Below are 27,227 nucleotides of genomic sequence, written 5' to 3'. Positions count from 1 at the left end.
TGTTGTAGGCTATATTGTATTGGAGGATACTTTTATGGTGTTTAAGATAATTAGTGTGAATGAAATAATGGGTGTGCATGAATAAGAAACTCTTGGATGCATTATAAAAGTATGCCGTTTCTGTTAACCTACCCTTTTTGCTGAGGTTTACATCTTTTGTCCAGGAGGTCCGGAATTTTGGGAGCAGGATGGCAGCTGCGATGATTTCGGGATCTTGATATAGGTCTTTGAAGCGGGACTTGATTCCCTGTTGAAGGGCATCCACCAGTACACCACAGTATTTGAGCGAGCGCTTGCTTCGTTCAAGTTTCACGCTCAACTGCTCGAGTGTTGGCAGCAGCCATCCCAGAGGTGGCAGTGGCCTGAGACACATGCTTGGGTGGTAAGCTGTCCATTCTCAGTTGCTTGCTGTTGGAGGTGTGACTGGTCTCCAGCTTTCTTTTCTGTGAAGCAGAAGTCAGTTTGGAATAATTCTCCAGCTGATCCAGCTGGTGTTTTCTCTGCAAAACAAAAATAAAATAGTTTTAAACACTTTCTGTGGTAACCTCTAATAATAATAAAGCCACACGACACGCTTGTGATCCCTTGGGTTTGGTAGTTTAGTGGAAAACGGGAACAATGGAAGGTTGTACAATACAGGTGCGTCTTACACTCAGCGCACGTTAGTCATACAGGTAAGAACTCAGGTACCGGACACGGAGAATACCTCACGTATATATCTGTAGTCACAAAATAATATCCCTTGAGCAATAACTCCCTCTAGTGGGAAAACATAGATACTGCATCAATATTAATCCTAGGCATACATAAGGCTGACATTATAACACCCCTCCCCCTTTAAAATTCAACATTACCAAATGTCCATGCAATACAAAAATAATACAGTAGTGTCTTACCCTTGTACACTTTCCAAACATATATATATATACCAAAAAACGACTTAGCAACAGCTTACCAAATAAGGCACTTGAAAAACATATTACCAACAGTCATTACTCTCATAACTGTCTCGTTAGATGTTCAGTCTGTCGGGAGGTCTGCGATCACGCTGTGACCTGCGCAATACTGCTGGTGACCTCGGACACACCACATGTGACTGAGGTTTGGATGGCTCTGGTGTTGAGAGCATGATAGGGGGCTGAGCTTGTGTCGTGGCGTAGGCGTACATGGTCCTGGTGTCTATGGAAAACACGTCCATCAGCCATTTTAATGACATAGGAAACTGGGCCACTCTGTTTCAGAATAACGCCAGGCAGCCACTGTTGCTTGTTGATAGTACTGAAGTTCCTCACATAGACCTTGTCCTCAGGCTCTAATAGTTATTTTTTTGCATGCTGATCATGATGCTCCTTCTGCTTCTCCTGCTTCCTCTGTACTTTCGCCTTCATGTCTGGATGCAGCAAGTCCAATCTTGCCTTGGGCCTACGCCCCATCAGCATCTCTGCTGGCGTGCGCGCCGTTGTCGTTTGAGGCGTGAGGCGATAGGTAAACAGAAAACGTGAAAGTCTAGTGTTTAGAGAGTCTCCCGTCATCCTCTTTAACCCCTCTTTCACTGTCTGAACAGCCCGCTCAGCCAAACCATTTGAGGCTGGGTGGACCGGCGCCGTCCTAACGTGATTAATGCCATTCTGGTGCATAAATTCACTGAATAGCTCACTGGTGAATGTTGGGCAATTATCAGTGACCAGGGTGTCTGGCAACCCATGGTGTGACAGAGTGGGTCTGTCACTGACGCCGGGGCAGCACGCACGCACACACACAACATTCACTTATCATATACATTCATACATAATCAAACATGCATACATATTCATTAATCTAATCATACATGCATTTATACATATTACCATACATTCATATATCCATTCATACATATATTTATTTATTGTGTTGTGTACATATATTTATTTATTGGGTTTGTGTATATGTAATTATTTATTGGGTTGTGAGGGTATTGGTGTTGGAGGTTGTTTTTATATGTGTGTAGGAAACGGCAAATCAATTGATGTGTAGCACCCGTTTAGTAATGTTAATTAATTATGTGTGGCACCTGTGGAGGGGGAGGAGTCATGAGGGCTGCGTGCCCAAGGTTTTGGGTTCTTGCCCTGCTCTGTTACAATGACGGTAACTTAGGGAAGCGCCGTAAGTGTTTTATTTTTTGTGTCGGGCTTGCCCTGCTCTGTTACAATGAAGGTAACTTAGGGAAGTGCCGTAAGAGTTTTGTTTGTCTGTTTATCAAATGAAGTTATTGTGGAACTCATTTGATATTCCAGGTAGTATAGTGTATTTTTTTGTTATTTCGATTGTCACTTTTTATAAACTAATGTCACCACTGCACCGTGGGAGGCCGGCAAATAAAACAACACCAAGATAATTTTTCCGACTACGCCATCATTTGTGTGAGTTTGGAGGGGAGAGGAGAAGGACCCCGTCACACATGGACTGCGAACACTTGTCTGAGTTAGTCTATGGTTGTGGGTAGGGCTGGGCGATATGGCCTAAATATGATATCACGATATTTTCTGACCTTTCGGCGATACACATCACGATGTTTTTCTTTTTTCCCCCAAACAATTCATTATGAGGCTTACCAAGACAGTATTTGAGTTTGCAAGCTAACATTAAAGACAAAATAAAATACCCATGCATTTAGCATTTTTATATTATATATTAGATTTAGATTATTGTATTATTAGATTATATATTGCATATATTTAGCAACGAGATATTATATGATTTAGATATGAAATATGATTAATTGAAAATGGGGGACCCTGATGTAAACAAGACGACAGTCTTTCTCTGGTCTGCATCCCCTTAACAATTGTATGTATTGAGCTGTACTGTACCCATTCTGCAATATATTAATAAAGTTTTAAATCAATCAATCAATCAATCAATCAATAGCATTTTAGCATTTTTATGAAACTATTGTATATTTGTATGTCTCTAAATGTTTTGATGAATTGAAAATGGAGGACCCTTATGTAAAAAAGCCGAAAGTCTTTTTCTGGTCTTCATCCTCCAGTCCACTGTTGTTGTATTGAGCTGTACTGTATTGTACCCATTCTGCAATCGTTAACACTTTCACTGCCACACACGAGAATACTCGGGTTTATTTATAGGTGGTTGAAAGCCACTCACGAGATTTCCCGGATTTTTTTTTTTTAGCGATCTAAAATCATATTGCATCACCCGAGCCTACCCGAGTATACCCGAGCGGCGCCGGCGATCATTGTGGAAACAAGCGCCCCCTGTCGTCTCCCAGATGACATAAGGGATTTTGGAATGGACTCAATGAAAATGGATGGGGAAAGAAATCCGGTACTCCACATTTTCCAGTACACTGATGCAGCCGGAGTCCCACCGTTCATTCAGGGGGCTCTGAGCCCCGCGGATTCATGTACTGCACTGTACACACGTTGGATCAATACACTTATCGATTTTTTCGAATGGTGATCAGGAATTGGAATATACCAGTTGGATACCATCTGATGTCAGGTAAGGAATCTATGTTATCAGTGTTAGGATAATCAGACTAATTCTGATGAAGATATAGGCTGTTTTGTGAAATGGGCTCTTTCGGTTTCTATGTAAAAGTCGAAGAGGAAATGAAAACGGCGATTATCCGTGTGCGCGGCCCGAATGTGCTTGCGTGCACGTATAATATTGATCATCTAGCGTTTATTTGAAAACGATTCATAAATAGGCAGACAAATAACAACGTTATGGAATATTACAGTAAAAGACGATTTTCACAGAATGGTCCAGAATGTTTTTTATCTCAAAACGAGTGCTTTTCTAAATGATCTGGAACGGAAATGAAGTGATAAAAAACCAATCTGCCTTGACTGCACTGACTGGAAAAGCGGTCTTTGATAAGCGACGGGCAGATTAGACACAGCCATAATTTAAAACATAGATTAGGAGATATTAAGCGTAACATTGGAAAAAGTACACAATAAAATGTTTTCATATTATTTGTGCAAGTAGTCTAAGAAGTACTAAGTACAACCATGGCAGTTTCATAAACTGCTTATGGAAGAAATGGTTTTAATCCCACATCAAAGTTAGTCGAAAATGCTGATTCTTGAGGACTTTGAAACTCAAATTACTCAAAAAGTACACAGTAAAAAAATAATCATATTATTTGTGCTAGTAGTCTAAGAAGTACTAAGTACAACCGTGGCAGTTTCATAAACTGCTTATGGAAGAAATGGTTTTTATCCCACATCAAATTTTGTCGAAAATGCTCATTCTTGAGGACTTTGAAACTCAAATTACTCAAAAAGTACACAGTAAAATGTTTTCATATTATTTGTGCAAGTAGTCTAAGAAGTACTAAGTACAAAGATGAAAATGCCATGAAACAATTCAAAGAAACCATTACGCACAACAGAGAACGTTATGAAGTGCAACTACCATGGCGTACAGAGACTTTGAAACTGTCATCCAACTACAGAATTGCAGAGAACAGGTTTCAACGTCTGATGAGAAGATTCAAACATGATGGTAAACTCTTCACAAGATACAGTGAGGTGATCAATGACTACTTGGAGAAGAGAATCATTGAACCAGTCAAAACCAAGACTACCGGTAACCCATTGTACTACATGCCACATCATGCTATTGTGAAGGAGGAACGCGCAACAACGAAAGTCAGGATTGTATTCGATGAGTCATCACATGATGGAAACAGTGACTCACTTAATGACTGTCTATTAACTGGCCCCAACTTGAACCCTGATTTATTGAATGTTCTATTGAAATTCAGGCAACACAAAATTGCTTTCATGTCGGACATTGAAAAGGCCTTTCTACAAATCTCAATAAACCAGACAGATCGAGACGCACTGAGGTTCCTGTGGACAGACAAGACACCTCATACAGAGAATGAAAACGAACATAATGAGTGCATAATGAGGATGACAAGGGTTCCATTTGGCGCGACTGCCAGCCCATTTCTGCTGTCGGCAACATCAGACATCATCTGGAGGGATTGGAGTGAACATACCCCTCTACGGTAAAAGCATTAAGAGAAACACTATATGTGGATGATTTCATAAATGGAGCGGATACAGTAGAAGATGCATACAAGTTGTATAAAGAATCCAAAATAATCATGGACAAGGCCGCGATGAAGATGTGCAAATGGAAAACTAATTCGCCTGAACTACAGAACAAACTACAGGAAACGAAAGTTGACCAGAATGCCCCAGTCAAGGTTCTGGGAATGATGTGGAGAACGACATCGGACGATTTCATGTTTGATCTGACAAGTATTCTACGAGAATCAAAATACAAAATGCACAAAGAGGACAGTCCTGCAAACAGCCGCTAGGCTATTCGACCCTATCGGGTTCCTGTCACCATTCACAGTGAGGGACAAGCGACTATTCCAGGAAACATGGGAACGAGGCCTAGAGTTGGATGAAGACTTGCCCACCGATTTAAAATTGAAATGGAAAGAATGGTATGGAGTTACAAACTGTCAAGACTATGGTCATTCCCAGACCCTACAACACTGGAACCCCGAGTTCAATCACAGAGCGACAACTCCACGTATTCTGCGATGCCAGTAAAACCGCGTACTGCGCCGTAGGCTATTTACGCACGGTTGGGAACGATGAAAGCACCTGCACTTTAATATGCGCAAAAACGAAGGTAGCCCCTTTGAAGAAGGTGACGCTACCAAAACTGGAGTTATTAGCGGCTCTAATAGGAGAGAGACTTTGTAAATATATAATAATGGACACCAGAGACGCACAGATAAAAGCTTACCTTTGGACAGATTCAACAATATCACTTCACTGCATAAAAGGCTCCGCCAACCAGTGGAAACCATTCTTTGCAAACAGGATAGTTGAAATCCAAAAGCTTTCCGTGCCAGAAGATTGGCGACACTGTCCTGGTAAAGATAATCCAGCCGATCTAGGCACGCGAGGAATATCCGCGGAAAACTTTAAAACTCAGAGCTTATGGTGGAATGGACCACAATGGCTAAGAGACGTGGACCCCATCAAATTGAAAAGGAGACCAATGGGCATAGCCTACAAGAGCCTATTGAGGAGACTGTCAAACAGTACCACGTTGTGACCGAAACAAAAACGTACCTAAAAGAAACAATTATTCCGCTTGAAAATTACAGTAGGCTAACTACAGTTCTCAGAATTACTGCATGGGTAAACCGATTTGTGCATAACTCGCGCATAAAAGTAAACGCCAAGGGCCACTAACGGCAGTGGAAATGAACACAGCAGTTATACTGGATTGCTGAAACGCAAAAAAGAGCTTTCTCACAAGAAATGACGGAACTGCAAAAGGGAACGGATATTCACAAGCACTCGAAAATTAAAGATCTAAACCCATTCTAGGATAATGGAGTAATGAGAGTTGGAGGTAGATTGCAAAAATCTAGCCTCAGATATGGACAAAAACACCCATTCATCCTACCCGCGCATGACGTGTTTACAGAACTGGAAATAAAACATGCGCATGAAGAGGTAATGCATAATGGACTTCAGAACACCTTAACACAGCTACGTGAGCGTTTCTGGATTCTGAGAGGACAAGCAACTAAACGGATTCTAAATCGATGTCTCATTTGCAAAAGGTTTACAACCAAGGCCAGTCAGGAAATAACAGCACCTTTACCTATGGACAGGACAACTGAAGCCGCACCATTTGAGGTGACTGGAGTCGACTTCGCAGGCCCGTTGTACGTCAGACCTAATCACAAAAAGGCCTACATTGCTTTATTCACGTGCGCAGTGACCAGAGCTGTTCATTTAGAATTAGTGTCAGGCTTGACAACACCAAACTTTCTTTTGGCCTTCAGAAGGTTTATTGCAAGAAGAGGCATTTGCTCAACAATCTATTCGGACAATGCACAGACATTTAACACTTTGGGTGCCGGAGGTTAAATTCATGATATACCATCCGTTGCCAGCTCTATTTAACATGGAGAAGTTCCCCTTCTTTGCAGGGCTATAACTTTTTAGATTCTATTGCTAGATTGCCATTATTAGGGCCCATTCAATGTCCTATATGTAATGTTCATTGTGTAGCAACGTTAAACTTTTTCATTCACATATTCATACTAAAATATGGTCTAAAGTATAAGTATGTTTTCATCTCTTTCTGCAGCTTTCTCCAGAACGTGATCTATAGCCCCAAATGCATTATATTGATGATGAAATACAGTTTGATAGCAATCGGCTCGATATAAAAAATTCCAACTGCACGTACTTCTGGAAGTTACTACACATCATCTGATGTTGACCGGATGGGCGAGGGGGCGTTTATAATTACGTGGGCAGCGTTATACCATTCATCTAATGTGGGTCAAATGTTTATCATAGAAGTTAGTATCGAACACGGTAATTTTACACGCTAAAACTCACCCCAGTCTCCTCGGGCCGTTGGGCGATCAGCGTGGAGTAGACAGTTTTCCATTATGGGATGTCGAAATACCCGGTCCATTTCCAGGTTGTATAATAGTATATACGTCCAAATCATGTTTATCGAGTTATTGGCAACAGATCGCTATGTATTGTGTCGAGCTCGAGTCCTGGGACCTATAGCGAGTGCCCGGAAGTAATATGGGTGATCACCACTTCATCCACATGACTTCCTGTTTGGCGATCTGCCGATCGGCCACCAGATGGCGCTCTTGAACCGCTAGAGAGTTGAGTGGGGCTCTTCGGTGGGTCTCAGGGCTGCGGATGGAAAATATGATTCCGATCACAGATTTTTAAAATATTGATATCAAAGACGAGTTACGGCGTCCTCGGCAACTTGAGCATGGCTAGGAAAGACGCCGAAACTCGTCATTGGCAATTAAAGTGTTAAAAGGGCATCACAGGACTTGAACGAAATATGGAAGTCAATGAAATCCAAACAAGTGAAGGACTTCTTTGCAGAAAAACGGATAACCTGGAGGTTTATTGTGGAAAGAGCTGCATGGTGGGGAGGTATATGGGAGCATATGGTGCGTTCAGTCAAGACCAGCCTCAAAAGGATTGTGGGAAAGGAATTTCTGAACAACAACATTGAAGGAAGGTGATGTAGTACTCGTAAACGAGCCCATGTTGCCAAGACAACTCTGGAGAATGGGAAGGATACATGAAGTATTCCCAGGTCGTGATTGCAAAACTAGAAGTTGCTCAATACAGTTGCCAGGAAGAAAAGTAATCAGACGGCCAATAGTTATTGCATAACCTTGAGATTCATTGATGAACAGTGTTCATCTGGCCGGAGTTTGTTGTAACTATTATATAGATAAAATACACTTTCATTACAGACTCCTAAAGTAATATATAAAATACACACACATAGTTTAGTTGGCTGATAACGTTGTTTTATTTGCTTTCATTTGCTTTAATGAAGTTGAAAGTGCATTGCGTGTTTGCCACCACTAATAATATCTGTCTTTCAGCCGCACACAAGAGTGGACAGCTCCTGCCAGAGACAGCGGCTGCTGCTCTAAACTGAACACTGAACTCGACTTGATTGTTGTATTAGAAACAGCCGTGATATGTTTGGTGCAGCTCGTCAAGCAGACAGAATGTAAAATGATTTTTTATTTTTTTTAATCTCCCCCCACCCCCCCCCACCCCTTTTTCCCCCCCGATTTTTTCTCCCATCCCACTGTTAGTCATTATGCCAATTCCCAACCCCCTTCCTGGTCGTTGCGCACCCCCCCCTACTGTTGGTCCGGGAGGCCGGAGACTATCACATGCTATCCTCCGACACATGTGCAGCCAGCCGGCAGGCAGCCTGGCAGCGCAGACTCTCACTGGGAAAGTGTAACGTGTGGAAGGTCACACTACCTCCCTCCAGATCCTTCCCTCGCTGAGCAGGCGCCCCGACCGAACTGTAGGAGTTTTTTCTGTTTACAACGACAAGGATCCACCCACCAGCTTTCCCACCCCTAACACTGCCAATTGTGTTAGTATGAGCGACCAGCCAAGCTGGTAGCAACGCAGAGAGCTGGGCTCGAACCCAGCGTCTCCAGCGTTGGTGGCGAGCGCCTTGCCCACTACACCACCTAGCCGCCCCCGTAAAATGATTTTGATGGTGAAAGAACTGAACTGAATTGAACTAGAAATTGTAAACGAATAGAAAAATAAAGGAAATTAAAATTTGATTCAAAAGAAAAGCAACGACTGGACATTCCTGTTTTCATCTTTGTAACAAGCACTTCTGCCAAATGGTCGTTGTGGGTCTTGAAGCGCATCTTCTTCTGGCCACCGGGCTTCTTCCTCTTATGGATTGGTAACTGCAGACAGAAGAGACAAAGTTAAGACAGAACATACAGGCTCCAATCACAGGTCAATTGGTTAAGTGATAAAGATTTAGACCCAACGCCATCATTCCTAGATAAATTATGGTTATATATATACTGTATATACACACACATACAGTACTGTATATATATATATATATATATATATATATGATATGGTATAGTTTGGGAAGACCACTTTAGTTATTAATGATATAGTATTCGCAGACAAATTATTTGATATGGTTGATCATTTTCTTCTTTTAAATAGACTACACAGTATTGGTTTTGATAGCAATGCTTGCGGTTGGTTCCTGAGCTATTTATATGCTGGACACACCAATGTGTGAAATTGGGTGTACGCAGTCAGAATGACTACCCATTACAAAAGGTGTTCCACAAGCATCGATCCTGGGCCTCCGTTCTATTCACTATCTATATTAATGGTTAATGCCATTATGTTATCCCTGAGTGGCTGTCAAGCTCATCTATACGCAAATTACACAATTATCTACTGCATTGCGGACTCTGTACAATCAGCTATTGGAAATCTAGAACAAATGTAATGCTCTGCAAGATGAGCTCATTGGCCTTAAAGCTTGTACTCAATGCAAGCAAAACTAATTGATGGTGTTCTCTAGGGCCAGAGATATTACTAAAAATAATTAGCACTAGAAATAAGTAATAGAAAAGGTTACAGAATATAAATATCTTGGAATCTGGCTAGATGAAACATTTTCATTTAAAAGTCATATAGTTACAGCCATTAGGACTGTCTATGTCTACCATACTACCGCGGTGCGGACAGGGTTAATTTTGAGGTTGATTGCCATCTTTGGTTATAATTTTGTTATAAATAAGGTAAAAAATAAGGTAAATAAGAATACCCTGAAGACTCTGGCACGAGCACTCATTCAAGGGTACTACAACTATGCTTGCACATCATGGTACCAAAGCACCTCAAAGGCGCTAAAAACAAGATTACAAACATCACAAAACAAACTGGTGAGACTACTACTTGACCTTACTCCTAGAACCCACCTCACCCCTGCCCACTTTGACTACCTAGGATGGCTTAGAGTAGACGACAGAGTACAGCAACTTGCAATGGGCCTGGTCTACAAGATACACTACACAGGTACCCATGTGCATGTCGAAATACTTCCCAAAGGTCAGTGAATACCACGCCCACAACACCAGAGGGAGTTCCACAAATCATGTGCAACCCAGATTTGGCACAAACAAGGGACTAAACATTTCGCAATTATGCCACAGCAATGTGGAACGCCCTACCAACAGCCGTAAAAAGATGTGAATCCCTACCCACATTCAAAACCGCTCTTAAAGAGCACCTACGGGAGGCTGCAATTCGAAACTGGCCACGTAAAGGTCGAACCCGCCCCCCCCCCCGCCCCCCCAAATAGACAGTCTCCTCCCCACCGTATGTATATATTTTCTCCCCACGGTATGGATATTTTTTCTCCCGCCCACCCAGCCCCTCCAAATGTACAGTCTCCTCCCCATCATATGTATATCATCTCTGTTAGGATCTATGGATAACAGTACTGTATATTTGCATATCGTATGTCACAAATGTAGCAGTACTATATACCTGTACCTGTATGTCATGTATGTCCCTATGCCATAAATGTCATGTATGTTGTGTATGTCATAAATGTCACTATGAATTGAAAATGGGGGACCCTGATGTAAACAAGACAAACGTCCTTCTCTGGTCTGCACTGCATCCCCTTAACAATTGTGTGTATTGAACCGTACTGTACCCATTCTGCAATCTGTTAAATAAAGTTTTCATTCATTCATAATATAATTATTTAATTCTGTAGAATCCACACGCAATCACTAATGATTTCTTCCAAATGAAGTCATTAAAAACACAGGCGCACATCAATAAATACAGATAGTCGAATTTATTATTATAATTATAAGAGAATAAGCATTTATTTACTGAACTAAAAAATGCAATGGTTATGTGATATTGTGTGTGTGTGTGTGTGTCCAGAGGGGCGCTCCTATGTTTTCTCCCCAAGCCGCCTGCTGCATCTTATTAATAAACTATCAATTTATATGGTCTTCTTTAAACTTTGTGCCCGTTGCCATTATTATTTATTTCTCCCAAATGAACGTTCCGACGGCCTGTCTGCGGGCAGTTGGCCCGTGCACGTTGCAACATATTTAACAGCCGTCTGTCAGCGCCGCGCTGTTATTATCACTCAACCAATACATCGGTTGAATGCCATATTTTGTTGTATTGATTACAGTATTATTGTAATTATTTAATTCAGAGGATGTCTGTAAAATCAACATTATACACATGACGCACATGAAGCGTTAAGAACACACGTGCACCAGTCTGTCCGACTTAGTCTGCTTTTCAGAGTTGTAAACGTGATTCATTCATTGCGCACTAGTTGAGACCTATTTCAGAACACGCTGCCTCTATTCTATTCTATTCTATAAGAGAATCCATAATGCAGCGAAGTCTATGTGACAGATGACAGCTAATCAGGTGGGGGGCGGGGGTTAGGGATGGACACAAGAGCTATTGTTCACACCTGACTGCCAAGGTGTTAAAATCAGGCATGGTCTAGGTCAGATTGTGCCGGCAGAGAAGATTCTTCAGAAATGCTGAAAACGTTGCGCAATTCAGAAATGGGTACACATTTAGATAATGGCAATTTTGAGTGATTTGAAATGTTCTCTATCAGTTTCCTTATTTGCAAAACTTAATACAGCTTGTAAATGTGTTAATTATTGTTAACTTGTCCGGCTGTATAATTTCCCTCGCTGTTTAAAGAATTACAGTTGAGTGTAACGTTTGTTTACTTGTGAGAGAGAGTGAGAAAGTGAGAGTGAGTGACTCCTTTATGCGACGGAGAGATTCAGATACAATTTACAAGGCTTTGCTCCCCTTCGCGTAATTCACTCACAGCTCGGGCTGTCGTTGTGATAGAGACATGATCATAATAAGGTTTTTGTGCACATGAGTCTCCCGAACAAGTAAAACCAAGCCCCGAGTTGATCAGAGCTTCCTACGCTATGGTAACTTTCGCCCACCGCGTAATACCTCTGGGAATCCACAGAGGCATGACACATTCACCGGTAGGGGTAGGTGCGGAAAAGTGACCATATTTTAGCGTAGGAAGCTCTGATCGAAACATTGGAAACATTTGGATTCTGTCTATCATTCTGCGCTTAGATTTATCACTGGTGACATATGATGCGCACCACTGCAACTTATATGAGAAATCATGCATTTAATCATCAATGTTTATTATTAACTTGTTGATAATCTGTATGTCTCGACGATATTGGAAATGAGGGTGAATAAATAAAATAAATTGAAAGGTTTTTTAGGGATAAGAGATGGAAAAAAACAAAAACACTGACCACTTTTTGATTTGGCTGTTATGAACAGTCCTGGCTTGGCAGGAAGTGAGGGGAAACACCCGGACAAACTGCTCCCTGGAGAGGCTGCGGACAGGACAGGGGTGAGATTCTGCTTTCTTTGGTCCCGTCTCTTGCATGGAGGAGATGGCTTTTAAGGTACTCGTCAATCTTCTCTTCATTCATAGAATACACTTCAATATCCCGCCACACATACTGGAATCCTAGGATTTAATAAGTGGTATAAGTGAACAGGAATTCCCTCATCAAGCCAACAACAAACAAACAGCTATAAAAGGTATCAACAAAACTGAGTTTGATGTACAGAGGGGCAGAGGGGGGGGGGGGGGGGGGTGACAGGGACGTTACTCTTCATGCGTTACTACTTCTAGTAATTGTCTTGCATATGCCTTCCATAATATTGTGCTAATCCAGTCTAAACATGCAATGACCAATCCACATGGGGACAGATCTGGGATCATTTGCTACCAGAGAAACCTTACAAATGTTATCTCACCTTCATCAACCACAAACTGGCAATGTTTGTCATTGTAGAACAACACTTTTCTCTCGTCTGGTCTGGTCACAAAGATGATTTGATCCCCTAAAGCCTGGAAGAGAAAAGGCAATGGGTTAATTCCTCACTCTTTTTCAGTGTCAAGTTTGAAATTACTTCAGTGAGTGGATCCTTCAGACCAAGAATCATATAAGTCTGGTGTTAGTTTTGAAACTGTATCAATGAGTACTTTCGGATGATGCATTATATTCATACTCCCAAGTTACTTACAAGTGCAAAACATACATATATGGTTATTCGTCTCAGGGTTGTTGTATGTATTGAGGTCTGTGTCTTTGAGTTTTGTTGTATATTGAGGTTTGTGTCATCTGTACAATGTGTACAGTATGCATTACCTTAATGGCTTTGGCCGAGTTGGGCAAACTTTCCTCCACGTCGTCCAGTAACACTCCTCCCAGGCCGAGCTGGTCGTGTTTATCCAGCAGCCTCAGCAAGGCCTTCTTGTCCTTCAGGTGGTACTTAGGCTTAAAGACATACTTCCCATCCCGCACCTTAATCTTTGGATTGCTGGCCAGGGCCTGGTGTTTGGGGGTGGGGTGGGGGGCAGAAAGTGGTTTTAGGTTCAGGTTTTGTTTTAAGGACCCAACAAAACAGCTTTCCAAACATGTTTCCGTGGTAGAGATGTGACTGACTTGACTGGTGGTGTTGGCCATTCTCCTATGACGAGAGTTGGATGATGTTCCACTTACGTTCCACTGTCAAACATCTCTGCCCAAACAGAAGTAAATCGACTGGTGCTACCTTTACCCATTATTTTCCCTTAACATATTGAATAAATAATCGTATATTATTGTTCCCTCCATATTTTCTAGTCTCTTTTGTAAATAACAACCAAAAATGAAAGTTAAATAATTTAATTTCACTGCATCCATGCAGTCTCGTTTATTCACTGTGTCCATGGAAACGACGATGAATGCAGTCATAAAGGTATGGTTTCTTTACACAGAAAAGACAGCCTGTTTACTTCTCTGATAATTACATCACTGCATAACTCATAAATGTTCAGACAAGGTTAATTTGTGGTTATTAGTGATTCTCTGTAAAAACCCAATTCAAGGTTATAGCAGCATTTTCTTTCAAACTGTTTCTGTTGCAGATATCTGGATTTGGTACAAATCTTGGCCCTCTTGGGCAGAGATGTGACATAGAAGCATAGAGACAGCTCTGCGTAGGAGTGTGGATGTTGGCCTTCACTCAATTGTTGAGGACCTATGGGAATTCAGTTTTACATGGAGGGAGGGACGTGGAAACCAAAGATCTTTTCGTATTGGATGTCATTTGTATGTGCATGCCCACATGCAGGATGTGTTGTTGACAAATTTGCAATTTTCCATCAACAGAATATAATTTTCATATAAAGTACAAAAAAATGCTTCTTTGTTTTGTTCAAATTGTCTTTAGCGTGCAATATTACATAGCTAATACAATACATGAAAAAAGTCACTTCAGGTCTTTGGCTTATTTGAATAAGAGTAGAAATATCCCTACATCATACATGGCATGTGATAACCGGCAGTATGCATGTATAGGAGCATGTATACCAGTAAATAACCGAGGAGTGGTTAGGGAAGTGGAGAGTAGATGGGAGGTTGTGAAGTCTTGAGGGAAGAAAGGGATTTGTGATAATATGGTACTGTATGAGTGTGAGACAATGTGTGTGTGTGTGTGTGGTTTCTTCATCCTGAAAAGTAATTGTTACTAATCAATCGAAAGGAGCCGTAGTCGACTGCCAACCTTTTAGTAAAAGAATAGGAATATTTTAGATTTTTAGATATTTCTTTTATCATTCTTTCCAAAAGCAAAGAGGCCTAGAAGCGTGGCTAACGCTAATGGCACGCATACCAGCAAGGCTAACTGCCTAAGAAAATGGGCACAGAGGCACTGAAAGAGGATTTCACCCATCTAAATGACAAGAAACCGTCAGCCAACTCCTTCAGACCTTAAGCACCCCTGCAGCCCAAATGGAATGAAAAAAAAAACTACCAGTCGACTATCGGCAAATTTCGGCCAATCAAAGTCGACTATCCAAATCCTTAGTCGGGGACAGCCCTAGTAGTATGCAAGACGCACATATTTGCATGCGCACATACACACACAAACACACAATTCCAAGCCATCGTTTCTGCTCCATGCACATGTCCGGTAAGAAGGTCTCATCCAGGATCTCTTGCAGGGTCAGATGGTGTGTATCCCCTCTCTGGTGCCTCATCTGAGAAAGGAAGGGAGAGAAACAGTCTTTAACTCATTGGTGGCCAACGCTTGAGCGCCAATAACGAGTAAACTCATTTTTGGATCCTGATCCTTTTCCTTTGATCCCCGTTCTAAACGATCATCCGGATCACTCTAGCCGTCCCTGGCTCATTTGCCTACGTTGGAATTGCAATGCCGATCAAATCTCACCAGGTGGCAGTATCGCCTACCTTTTAAACTCTGATAGAAAGGGATCAGTAGAGACAATGGCTGAACTGGACTGTCAAGACTCGCTCTGAGGGGGAGGAGCTCTTGCAGAGCAATCACATGGAGATCTGCTCGCCTCAAAACCTATAGTTTCCCGTAAACACGTGTAATTACTAATTACATATAAACGCCGATGGGATCATTGGAATTATTCTTTTTGGAGTGCCTTCTGGCTAAGGTAAGGAGCCCCCCAAGTCTATTTTACCAAACCTAAATTGGACTGGATTATTTTGGAAATGGGAGATGTTTAGCGTGTAATAAACTACAAACTACAGTGTGTAGAAACACTCTTTTACATGTTGGACTAAAAATAGTGTGTCAAATGAGCCATACTATTGTCTCCATAGATATAATATAGAATATACAATAGCTCCGCAAAGATTGTGAAATATCGTGAAAATGGTCAAGAAAAGCTGGCGCTAGTCAGTGCAGATGGGGAGAGCTTGTCAATGAGTTAAAGAGTTGTGTATATTGTTTTCTGAAAAAAAAAGTATAAAAGAAAACCACCCCTTGCTCTCCTTTGTTGCACAGCGCATGCACACGTGGGCTATCAGTATCAGCAAATTCAAATAGCAAATTCATCCACACATGGATGATAGGTTGATGATAGGCTCTTACCGGTACCACACCAATATAGTGATGAACCTAGCTTAAATCTAACTCCTGGTCACGCTAACAGAGAGGTATGGTGATGAACCTAGCTTAAATCCATCTCCTGGTCACGAGAGAGAAACACATTTTTTATAAGAAGCCACCGCTTTGTTAGCATGCCCAGGAGATAATTATGGGTAGGGTTCTTCATATAATTCTATAAATAACAATTTTACCATTATAGTGCAAAGAAATATGTTCCTCCTGCCTCATTACTGTGGTCCTTTTATTTAACATTTAAGTGCTTTTGTTTTCAGGTTTGTATCTTTTATAATGAACCAACTAAAGTGTGTAAATCACTAATGGAACAAAAACAACAAACAGTGTGTGTGCGCTTGTAGTGTTCCTTGAATGAGATCACCACAACACACCATTGCATTAACACAATGTCTGCCACGCAGTTTGACCATCTTATACCTCTCTCTGCCAGTGCTGTAAGCCTATGGAGTCGCTCACCTTCTTTGCAGGGCTATAACTTTTTAAATATTATAGCCATATCGACATTACTATGGCCCATTCAACATCGGGTGTCTATCGTTCTGGATGTGGGAACGTTATATTTTCCCATTCATACATTGTCGGGTTAATACCGTCGTGAATATAAGTCTGTTTTTAGAGTGTTTGCAGTAATTCCTAGAACACGAGTTATAGGCCCCGACGCATATTATACTGGCGTTTCGTTCCTATACACGCTATATAAAAAATTCCAAATGCATATGATCGGTATACATTATGCTCCATCATGCGTGAAGGAAAGGGGGGGGGGGGGGGGGGGGGGCGTTTATGATTGCTTGATTGTCAGTAACGGCTTTCTTTAGTACGACATCATACGTTGATCAGATGGATTGCAATGAAATAAATGGACAATCGAGCTGGAATTAACGTTAGATTCCTCTTACCTGTGGCCGATGAGTCTGGAGAAAAATATTCCAATTATTTGATTTCCATCTGCTAGATCCGTTTTCCGTTTGTACGACACAATAAATGCCAAAAGCATATTGATTCTTGAGTCTCAAAAGCGATCCAATGCACTAGAGCAGCGGTTCCCAAACTTTTTTGGCCGTGCACCCCCTGTCACCTCCCGACCTAGCTGACGCACCCCCCAATGGGTTTCTGTTAAAAAAAAATGTGCTGGTCTCCGTGCACAGATTTAATTTTTTATTTTATCTCTTCCCACAGCGACTATGGATAGGGAATTTCTCTATTTAATTAAAATGTTCACGACAACATGGATGCATGTACTCTGCCAGCATGTTTAATATCCATAATACTAAAGGTTTGACTAAGATTTTTATGAAATTGTATTGTAAAAAAAAAAAAAAAAAAAAAAAAAATGTATTTACCACCATTAGCCTTTTCATGTCACGCACCACCTAGAGGGCGCTCGCGCACCACAGTTTGGGAACCACTGCACTAGAGTGTTTGTCTGGATCCACATAACAAGAGAGCTCTGCCTGGAACATTTTCGCCGATGCACAGAACGCACCATCCGGTTGAGAATGGCGTGCAACTCGCCCGAAATCCACCAGGCGGCGGTATTGAGCCGTTGGAATATCCGACAGAGTCCAGAGTCTCCCGGAGCCTTGCTGGCTGAATTATTAATGGAAATAGCGAATAAAGGAAATAACGATCATAAAAACGAGTTAACTCGTTTCTGGCGCTCAACGCATGGCGGCCAATAACGAATATACTCGTTAATGGCGCAGTAACGGTTAATCAGGAGTACAAGAAACTCTGCATACCTTTGTTTCACAATGAAAAGTGCTTTAGAAATTAAATGAATTATTATTATTGTAAATAACCCCATGAAAGGTTTATTATTTTTATGGGTAATTACCCGCTTCATATTTGTGATGTTACTGGTTTCAGTGTGTGCCGTTGGGCCGTTTATAGAAATCTATGCCAATTAATGTTTATGTATATCCACGACTTTTTTTAATAAGAATTGAGGCCTACTACGGTATTTGTATATGTGGCCTTTATTTTGAAAACCGTGTTGTGACGCAACCTTGTTTAAGTTTGCGCGTTTGACAGTGAAATGTTCGGTTCAACTTAGCTCGTAGGAAAGACTAATCAAAAAGGTTTAATTGACCAGTATGAGGCCATCGCTTTTACGGTAGGACTTTGATTGTTTATAGAAGAGGAATGTAATACTATGCAAAACGAGAAATAAACAGTGATTTTACCAGCAGTAAGTTGCAAGCCACTTTCATACGGGGAACCGTGAAAATTATTAGTATTATCTTATTTGCATATTGTCTCGTTATTAGATAGATAGGTTGATACTTTATTGATCCCCGGAGGGAAATTTAAGTAGACAGTATTTAAGTATTGAAAAACGTCCTAATAGTGGGCTACTCACCTAATGCATGGCTGACATTTGTTAGAAGTGTCCGTGTCCCCGTCAATCATCACTGCCAGATCCGACTTAATTTAATGGGCTATGGTCTCTTATCTCTCCACATCGGACGTGGTTGTCATAAGATGGACTGATATCTGCTCCGTTCTTCTTGCAGAGCAAAATTTAGCGGCTTAAACTTATTGAAAGGAAGTTCTTCTTTGGCGATGCAATAGGCCACATACAGTTTCGTTTCGATTGTTCGCTAGGAATTATGGGATTTGGTGTTGGATGTATGGACTCTACGCAGACATGGTCTTTAACACATTAACTGCCACGGAGTTTCAGCATCTTATACCATTCTCTGCTAGTACTGTAAGTCTATGGAGATGTTCACCTTCTTTGCAGGGCTATAACTTTTTAAATTGTATTGCTAAATTGACATTACTATGGCCCATTCAACATCGATTATCTATCGTTCAGGACGTAGGAACGTTTTACTTTTTCATTCACACATTCATACAAAAATACCGTCTAGAATATAAATATGTTTTTATCGTTTTCTGCAGTAATTCCTAGAACGTGAGATATAGGCATAAATGCATATATACATTATCAAATGCCGTTTGTTGCGATCCACGCTATATTAAACATTTCAACTGTACATGGTCCAAAATGTTATAACTGATCATGCGCGGGTGAACGGAGGGGGGGGGGGGGTCGTTTATAATTCCGTGATGGTCGTTAAATGATTTATGTAGTATGGGTGATATATAGATCAGAGCAGTTTGCATGGATAATAATAAACAAAAACGCTGAAAGTCATGGCAGCCTCCTCTTACCGTTGGGCGATGATACTGGAGCAAACAGATCCCAGTTATTTGATGGGGATCGAGGCGATCCATTTCCGGTTTGTATAATACTAATACACGCCCAAATCATGTCGATTATTGAGTTATGGCAGCGATCCATATCCACGGTGTGTGGCTAGAGTCCTGCGATGATATGCGAGTGGCCGGACGGATTTAGGAGACGCACCGATATCCAACCGGCATAATCATCCACCAGGTGGCAGTATTGAAGCGTTGCAGAGTTGTGCCGAGTTCCACAGCATCAGACAAGGCTCCGTGAGGGGAATATGAATACCATGGCAAAAATATTAAATATGATCAAAATAACGTTGTTGTCTGGCAGAATTCGCATGAACTTGAAACACGTCGTACAACGGTATTGGCGCACAATGTGTTAATCGCACAACTACCAAGTAGAATAGCGTGGCCCAAATTCACTTCACACGCAAATATTTTGTTCACACACAGGTTATCGCACGGGGGCTACGCAGTAAATTCATTCATCGCAGACAGATTTTTTCATAGCAGCACCGTAACATTATGTCGCACTGTACAGCCCTGGTTGTAGGCTAATGTTTAAAAATTTCTTTAGCACAGGCTATATTTAGGCTCAATATGCGATGTCCTCGTCGCACTGTACAGCCCTGATGTATACACATTTTTATTTTAAATGGCAAACATTTTAAAATGGTGGGACCGAGCCATGCTCGTTACAACATTCTGAGTCACTATCCTAATCTCTGCCGTGCTTTTGTGCCCAACAGCCACCTGGCAGTGTAACCGGCACCCTTCAAAACTCTATTAACATCCAGTATAGAGTGCAATAAAAACTTCTTTATCACACGTTCAGAGCAAATGTGTCCATGCTGTGGGCTTTGCAGCAGCTAGATGAGTCAATGAGCTGCTGTGAGAGCCTGGCAGGGCTTCTGCAGAGCCACAGAATGGTAAGCAAGCCGTTTACATGCAAAAGAGAGATGGGACCAAATGTTAAGTGAGCGATTAATTGTCTCAACACAATAGAAAACAAGAGGGATTTTAATCAAAGGGTTTTCGTCGTGATAGGATGATGCTCAAGAGACATTGTTGAAAGAGCTTCAAAGAACCAGTACAATGATGTTAAAAATCAACTGCAACTGAAAACGGTACCATTCGGGTCTGTATCTCACTTCTGATAATAGTCATTGTAATTCGTTCATGGTACAAATTCAATATAACTATTGATATCGATAACATTAGCTAGCTTTCTTTGTTGTTGCTGCTTTTTCCCCCTGTTGTACCGAACTTGTACCAAGAGAGGTGGGGGGGGTCATGATATATTCGGGCCAATACGGGTAATAACTGGTTGGGAGTCTTACCCTGATGTAGTTGGCCATCGTGGCCAGGTTGCCAACCCCATAGCACTCTATGGAGACAAGAAGAGGGGAAAGGTAACAGTGTGTTAGAGTTGAGATTAATTGATAAGTGTTTTCTGTGAGAGGGATGCAGCTGCCAATAGGTATGGACTTTTCCACTGGTGTGTGCTGAGAGACTTGTTTGTGGTGAAGTGATCTCATGTAGCCAAACAGCAACACAGGCATGAGTTTGTTTATTTCACCAGCATCACAAGCCAAAGTCATACAACAATTAAAGATCCACGGAAAAACGGCATGATTTGATCACCCAAATGCAACAGACCTTTGGAGTGGGGTGGGAGGCCGATTTGACTGACTGAGGTACCCGCGCATTGAAGGGCACGATTCAAAATCTAAATGTATTCGGACATTTCTCTGGGGGGGCTTGCGTGAAGAGAGTCGTCACTCACAGAGTGGATATGTTTTTAAGGAAGAGAAAACAATGGATTTCTTTATAATAATGATTTCTGTGATGATTATTTTGACATAGCGGTAAATAGATGAGAAGTAGGCAGGGCCGGACTGGGGAAATCATTTATACCGGGAGATATAGCGCGAAATATAGCCCCAATTAGGCCACTTTTTAAGTGGGGGGTCTGGGGGTCCCCCACCCGGAAAATTTTAGTTACAAAGACTTAATTTCCTGCATTCTGGTGAATTTTAGTGCATGTGAATCACAAACTAATGAGCCAACAATTGCTTAGTACAATGTACTGTTATGAACCTCAAATAAAACTGTTGTGGCACTAGCAATGGTACTCTCTCCACCTTCAAAAAGAAAAAAGCAAGAGCACAACATATTTTTCTATTTACTATTATAATACAGTTAACCACTCTCTCCACCTATTCAAACAAGGCAAGAGCACAATACCATATTCACTTTACTGATGCACTACCCATCAACAGTTAAAATAGCCCTTTACACAAACATTAAATAACAGACCTTTCATTACAATACTATAATAACAGTAGCCACTGCCAGAATAGTGACACATGTATCACATGTGGTGAGCACACGCATGCATGCACAACGAAGACAGAAGATTGCGTTGTCTCAATCATTTTAACTATAAAATGAGCTCAAAGTATGAGCTCACTGACTGAAATTTCCAACAAAAAGCATCAATTGTCAAATAATATTGATCACATTAACTAGACTAGATGTTTTTGAGGAAATTAGAAAGGGAACAACAACTTAACCCTTGTGTCTGATCAGATTCTTATTTTTTTGATAACTGCAGTGATTATGTTTGTAGCCAATGTGGCAAAGGTGTGTAATCTTTGAATTATCTTGGAATTATTTTGACTCTCTTTCATAAATTGTTTATTAAACTTCAGCCCCAATCATAACCACCACATATTGTTTTTTGTAATGTCAGATTTAACAACTCCTTTTGGGAGTGTGCCATCTGCCATTCCATTCGCCGCCTCCACGGTCAATCAGTTGTATCGCCTGGTCCCGCCTCCACCAATCACAAGCTATACTATATGAATTGAAAATGGGGGACCCTGATGGAAACAAGACAAACGTCTTTCTCAGGTCTGCATCCCCTTAACAATTGTATGTATTGAGCCGTACTGTATTGTACCCATTCTGCAATCTGTTAAATAAAGTTTTCATTCATTCATTCATTCATTCAAGCGGCAGCACGGCTCCATTGTGTGTGTGTGTCCGCGTGAGGGAGAGAGTCAGATAGTTCTCCAACTCTGTCGCAGACAGTGAAATCCTGGTTGTTCCCCACCACCTGGTTATCTAAAAACGATCGCGCCGCGCCGCCGCCACAACTAGAAACAATGGCCTGGCAAAAATAATAATAATAATAATAATTTAAAAAAAAATTATATAATATTTTTTTTTTTTTATCTGTGCAGGCCAGGCCATCGGGAAAACTCCCGGTGCTCCCGATGGCCAGTCCGGGCCTGGAAGTAGGTACATACTCAGGGTTTCCGTTGTCCGGTAATTAATTTTTTTTTTTTTTTTTTTTTTTATTATAAACTTAAATTTTTATTTTCATTTTTTCAACAACATACATAGACAACATTCATAGACAATACACAGTACATAAATTAAAACAAATAGACAAAAAATGGGTAAAGAAAAAGTGTGACATGGGTCCTTCGGTCCCTTCTACATTTGCATTATTTATTTACATTTTTATTCATTTCCTTGTATCCTTTTCAAACCTCTGTGATGTCGTTACTTCCCCTCCTGTATTCTTCCCATTTTCCCCATTTCCATTCAAACTTTTCTTCTTGCAGCCTCAGCAGATGTGTGATTCTCTCCATTTCCTGTATCCCCTCTACCAACTCTATCCATTGATCCTTTGTCGGCACTTCTACCTTATACCACAGTTTAGTTAAAGCTTTCTTGGCTGCCACTATCAATATCTTAATCAAATATTTGTCTTCCCCTTGGATTCCTTCCTGTGACAGATTCCCCAAATACAACACTTGGCCTCCCTGGGGTATTTCGTATCCTATTATTTCATTTATTATCCCTCCTATCTCTTCCCAGTAGTGCCTTATCTTCTGACATCCCCAGAATATGTGTGTATGGTTCGCCCCTTCCTGTCCACACTCCCTCCAACATGTTTTCTTTGCTGGTGTGTAATTGCCCTGTATTTCTGGTGTTATAAAGTATCTAATTATATTTTTCCACCCAAACTCCCTCCATATCCTTGATCCTGTGGTTGTTTGTTGTGTCTTACATGTGTCATACCATTCCTCCTCTGTTATCTCTATTTCCAACTCTCTTTCCCACTTTTCTTTCACATACAATGTTGTATTTCCCTTACTGTCCATTATTGCCTGATATAGTGCTGATATCACCCTCCCCTTCCGTCCTTCGTATGACTTTACCATTATCTTAATTACCCCATTCTGTTCTTTGTCTCTATCTTGCTTTATTTCTTTGTTATAGTAGTCCCTAATCTGTAAATATCTAAAGTGGTCCCTATTAGTCTGTATCTTTCTTTCAATTTTTGTAGAATCTCCCCTCCTTCCGTCATCGTGCACATTGCTGTTATACCCCCCCGTTCCCACCTCTTGAACCCATGATCTTCTATCCCTGGTCTGAATTTGTTGTCGTGTGCTATCCATCTCAGTATCTTAGATTCTTTTTCTAGCTTGTATTTCTTTACTATTGTGTTCCATATGTTTATAGTGAATCTGGTAATTGGATCTAGTAGTTGTTCCTGTCTTCTGAACAGCTCCCTATCTCCTATCAGTGTCTGCACTTTGAATCCCTCTCTTTTGGTTTCTATATCTTTCCATTTGGCCTCATAGTTCACATTGCACCAGCATGCTACTGTTCTAAGCTGTGCTGCATAGTAATAGCTTTCTAAACTGGGTACTGCCATCCCTCCTTTCACCTTTGGTAATTGTAGAGTCACATATCTGATCCTTGGCCTTTTCCCCCCCCAAATGAATCTTGATATCTGTCTATCCCATTCCCTAAATTGTGGTATTAATATAGGTAGGGATTGAAATAGGTATAGTAACCTTGGTAATATGTTCATCTTAATGATTTCGATCCTTGAACTGAAATCTAGGGGCATCACTGTCCATCTTTCTAGATCTCTCTTGATTTTCTGATTTATCTGTGTATAGTTTGCATCGTATAGCCCCTCCCCCCCTCTTGTGATGTTCACCCCTAGGTACTTGATCCTGTCCATGTCCCATTTGATTTTGTATTTTTCTTTGATCTCTATCGTTGGTGTGTAGTTCAGTGCTAATGTCTGTGTCTTTGTCACATTAAGTCTATACCCTGAGTAATATCCATATTCTGTCAGCAGATCCATCAGTGTCGGGAAGCTTATGTCTGGTTGTCTCATATATACTATCACGTCATCTGCGAATAATCCCAATTTATGTTCCGTCCCCCTTATCTCCACCCCTTTGATGTCTTTGGTCTGTCTAATTAGTTGGGCCAGTGGTTCGATGAATACATCGAAGAGCGTCGGCGAAAGACAACAACCCTGTCTGGTAGCTCTCTCTAGTTTAATCCGGTCCGTCAGACTACCATTCACCTTAATCCTAGCCGTCGGCTCTTGATATAATGCCCTAATTGTTTTCATAGCGTTTTTGTCTAATCCAAATCTCTCTAATACTTTATATAGAAATAACCAGCTTACACTATCGAAGGCTTTTTCTGCATCTAGGCTAACTAATACTGCACTTCCTCCTTCCTTTTGTATCTCCTCTATCTGCACTGTCTTCCTTATGTTATCCTGTGTCTGCCTTCCTTTAGTGAATCCAGTCTGGTCTTCGTCTATTATATCTGTCATAAATGTCTCAAATCTTTTGGATATTATTGATGTATACATCTTGTAATCTACATTAAATATGGACACAGGTCTGAAACTACTACACAGTTCTCTATCTTTCCCTTCTTTTGGAATTGTAGTAATTATGGCCTCTTTCCATGAAGGTGGCATTGTGCCTTTTTCCATTGTGTGTCTGAATGCTGCTTCTAACATGGGGCTCAGTTCCTGCCTAAATGTCTTGTAGAATTCCGAGGGGAATCCGTCGCTACCCGGTGACTTACTACTCTTTGCCCTACTGATCGCATTCCCCACTTCTTGTTCTGTGATTTCTGCATTTAATATTCCATTCTGTTCCTTCCCTATTGATGGTAAATCCAATTTTTCTAAAAATGTTTCTATCTCCTCCTCCCCTGCCGCTATCGGTTGTGTGTATAGTTTCCTATAATATTCTTCAAATGCCTTCTCTATTTCCGCTGGTTCTCTCAGTATTTTGTTTGTGTTTGTGTCCCTTATTGTATGTATTGTGTTTATTTTTTGTTGCGTCCTAATTCGTCTAGCTAACAGTCTGGTCGCCCTCGGTCCCCCTTCATAGTATGTCTGTTTCATGTATCTAGCTTTCTTCTCTATTTCTGACAGCAGCTCCCTGTTTATCTGTCCTCTAACTTCCTTAACCTCTCTAAGTGTCTCCTGGTTCTTTGAGCTTTGGTGTTCTTTCTCTAATTATTTCAGCTTCTTTATCAAGTTCTGGTATGTCCCTATTCTAGCCTTCTTGAGTAATGCCGTCTTTGCTATCAATTTTCCCTGTATTACTACCTTTAGTGCATCCCATAAAATGTTTGGATCTACCTCCCCATTATCGTTCTCTTCTCTATATCTAATTATGTCTTCCTTCACCTGGTTAACCAAACCTTTGTTGTTCAATAGTCCTACATTCAGTCTCCAAACTGTATTCCTCCGTCTACTTTTAAGATTTACTGTCAGATATATTGCGCTATGATCTGAAATATCCGTCACTCCTATCCTGCATTCTTCCACCCGATATCTGTCCCCTGTTGTCATGAGAAAATAGTCTATCCTTGAATATGTTGTGTGCGGGTGTGAATAGTGCGTATATTCTCTATCTAGCATGTTCATTGCTCTCCATATGTCTATGATTCCTAATTCTGCCATATGTATATTCATATATTTGCTAATGTTTGTCCTCCATTTCTTTGTGCTAGTCGTGTCTATGTCATAATTCAGTACCACATTGAAATCACCTGTACAGATCAGGACCCCCTCCCCTTCCAACGCTATAATATCAAAGATCGTTTCAAATAGATATTTCTCACTGTCCGGTGGAGCATATACATTTATTAGTGTTACCATTTGACCTTCCATTTTCCCCTTGACCAACACATACCTTCCCTCCTTGTCCCTTATTTCCTTGATCATCTCAAATTTCACTGTGTTCTTAATTAGTATAGCCACTCCTCTTCTAAGGTTCTGTTTAAAAGAACTATAGAACAGGTTTTCATACCCGAATCTCTTCAGCTTTTCATGTTCTTGTGATATAAGATGTGTTTCTTGCAAGAAAATGACCTGCGCCTCTTCCTTTTTAAGTTTCGTCATCACCTTACTCCTCTTTATCGGGTTATTCATACCATTCACATTTAACGACATCATCTTTACACCCTTAACTTGTCATATTTCTTTTCCAATTGTTCTCCCGTTCTACCCATGTCACATAAAATAATATTTGTGGTTGTAGCCTCTGCTATCTCCTTCTGACTTACATACATATTTACATAATAAACATCAACATCAAAATTCACTCTTTGAACTTCCATGGCATTTGAGGGTCCTATTCTTTCCCCTCTTTTCCCTGCTGGTGGGTGGGGAGTAGTGGCTCTCCTAGTGAGAGGGCCCCCCTAGTGGCTACCTTGAGCGCACTATATATGTCCAGCTCTGTGTGTGGTCTGACCGAGCTCCCAGTCAAAAAGCTCCGTTTTAGTCACTTTCAT

The 27,227-nt window shown here is 41.0% G+C and overlaps 1 pseudogene across 1 annotated transcript; it reads right to left on the bottom strand.

The window, feature by feature from the left end:
- Positions 1–302: 302 nt before the first annotated feature.
- On the bottom strand, positions 303–27,227 carry LOC311248382 (transcription initiation factor IIE subunit beta-like; annotated as a pseudogene). Its single transcript has 8 exons — positions 27,188–27,227; positions 20,924–20,970; positions 15,376–15,480; positions 13,607–13,789; positions 13,212–13,305; positions 12,808–12,918; positions 9,203–9,280; positions 303–500 (listed from the first exon to the last, which is right to left on the bottom strand). The product of its transcript is annotated as a transcription initiation factor IIE subunit beta-like (transcript).

The sequence above is a fragment of the Notolepis coatsorum genome (assembly GCF_963971535.1).
Source record: "Notolepis coatsorum genome assembly, contig: SCAFFOLD_267, whole genome shotgun sequence".
Taxonomy (NCBI): Eukaryota; Metazoa; Chordata; class Actinopteri; order Aulopiformes; family Paralepididae; genus Notolepis; species Notolepis coatsorum.
This window is presented reverse-complemented; position numbering and strand designations above follow the sequence as displayed.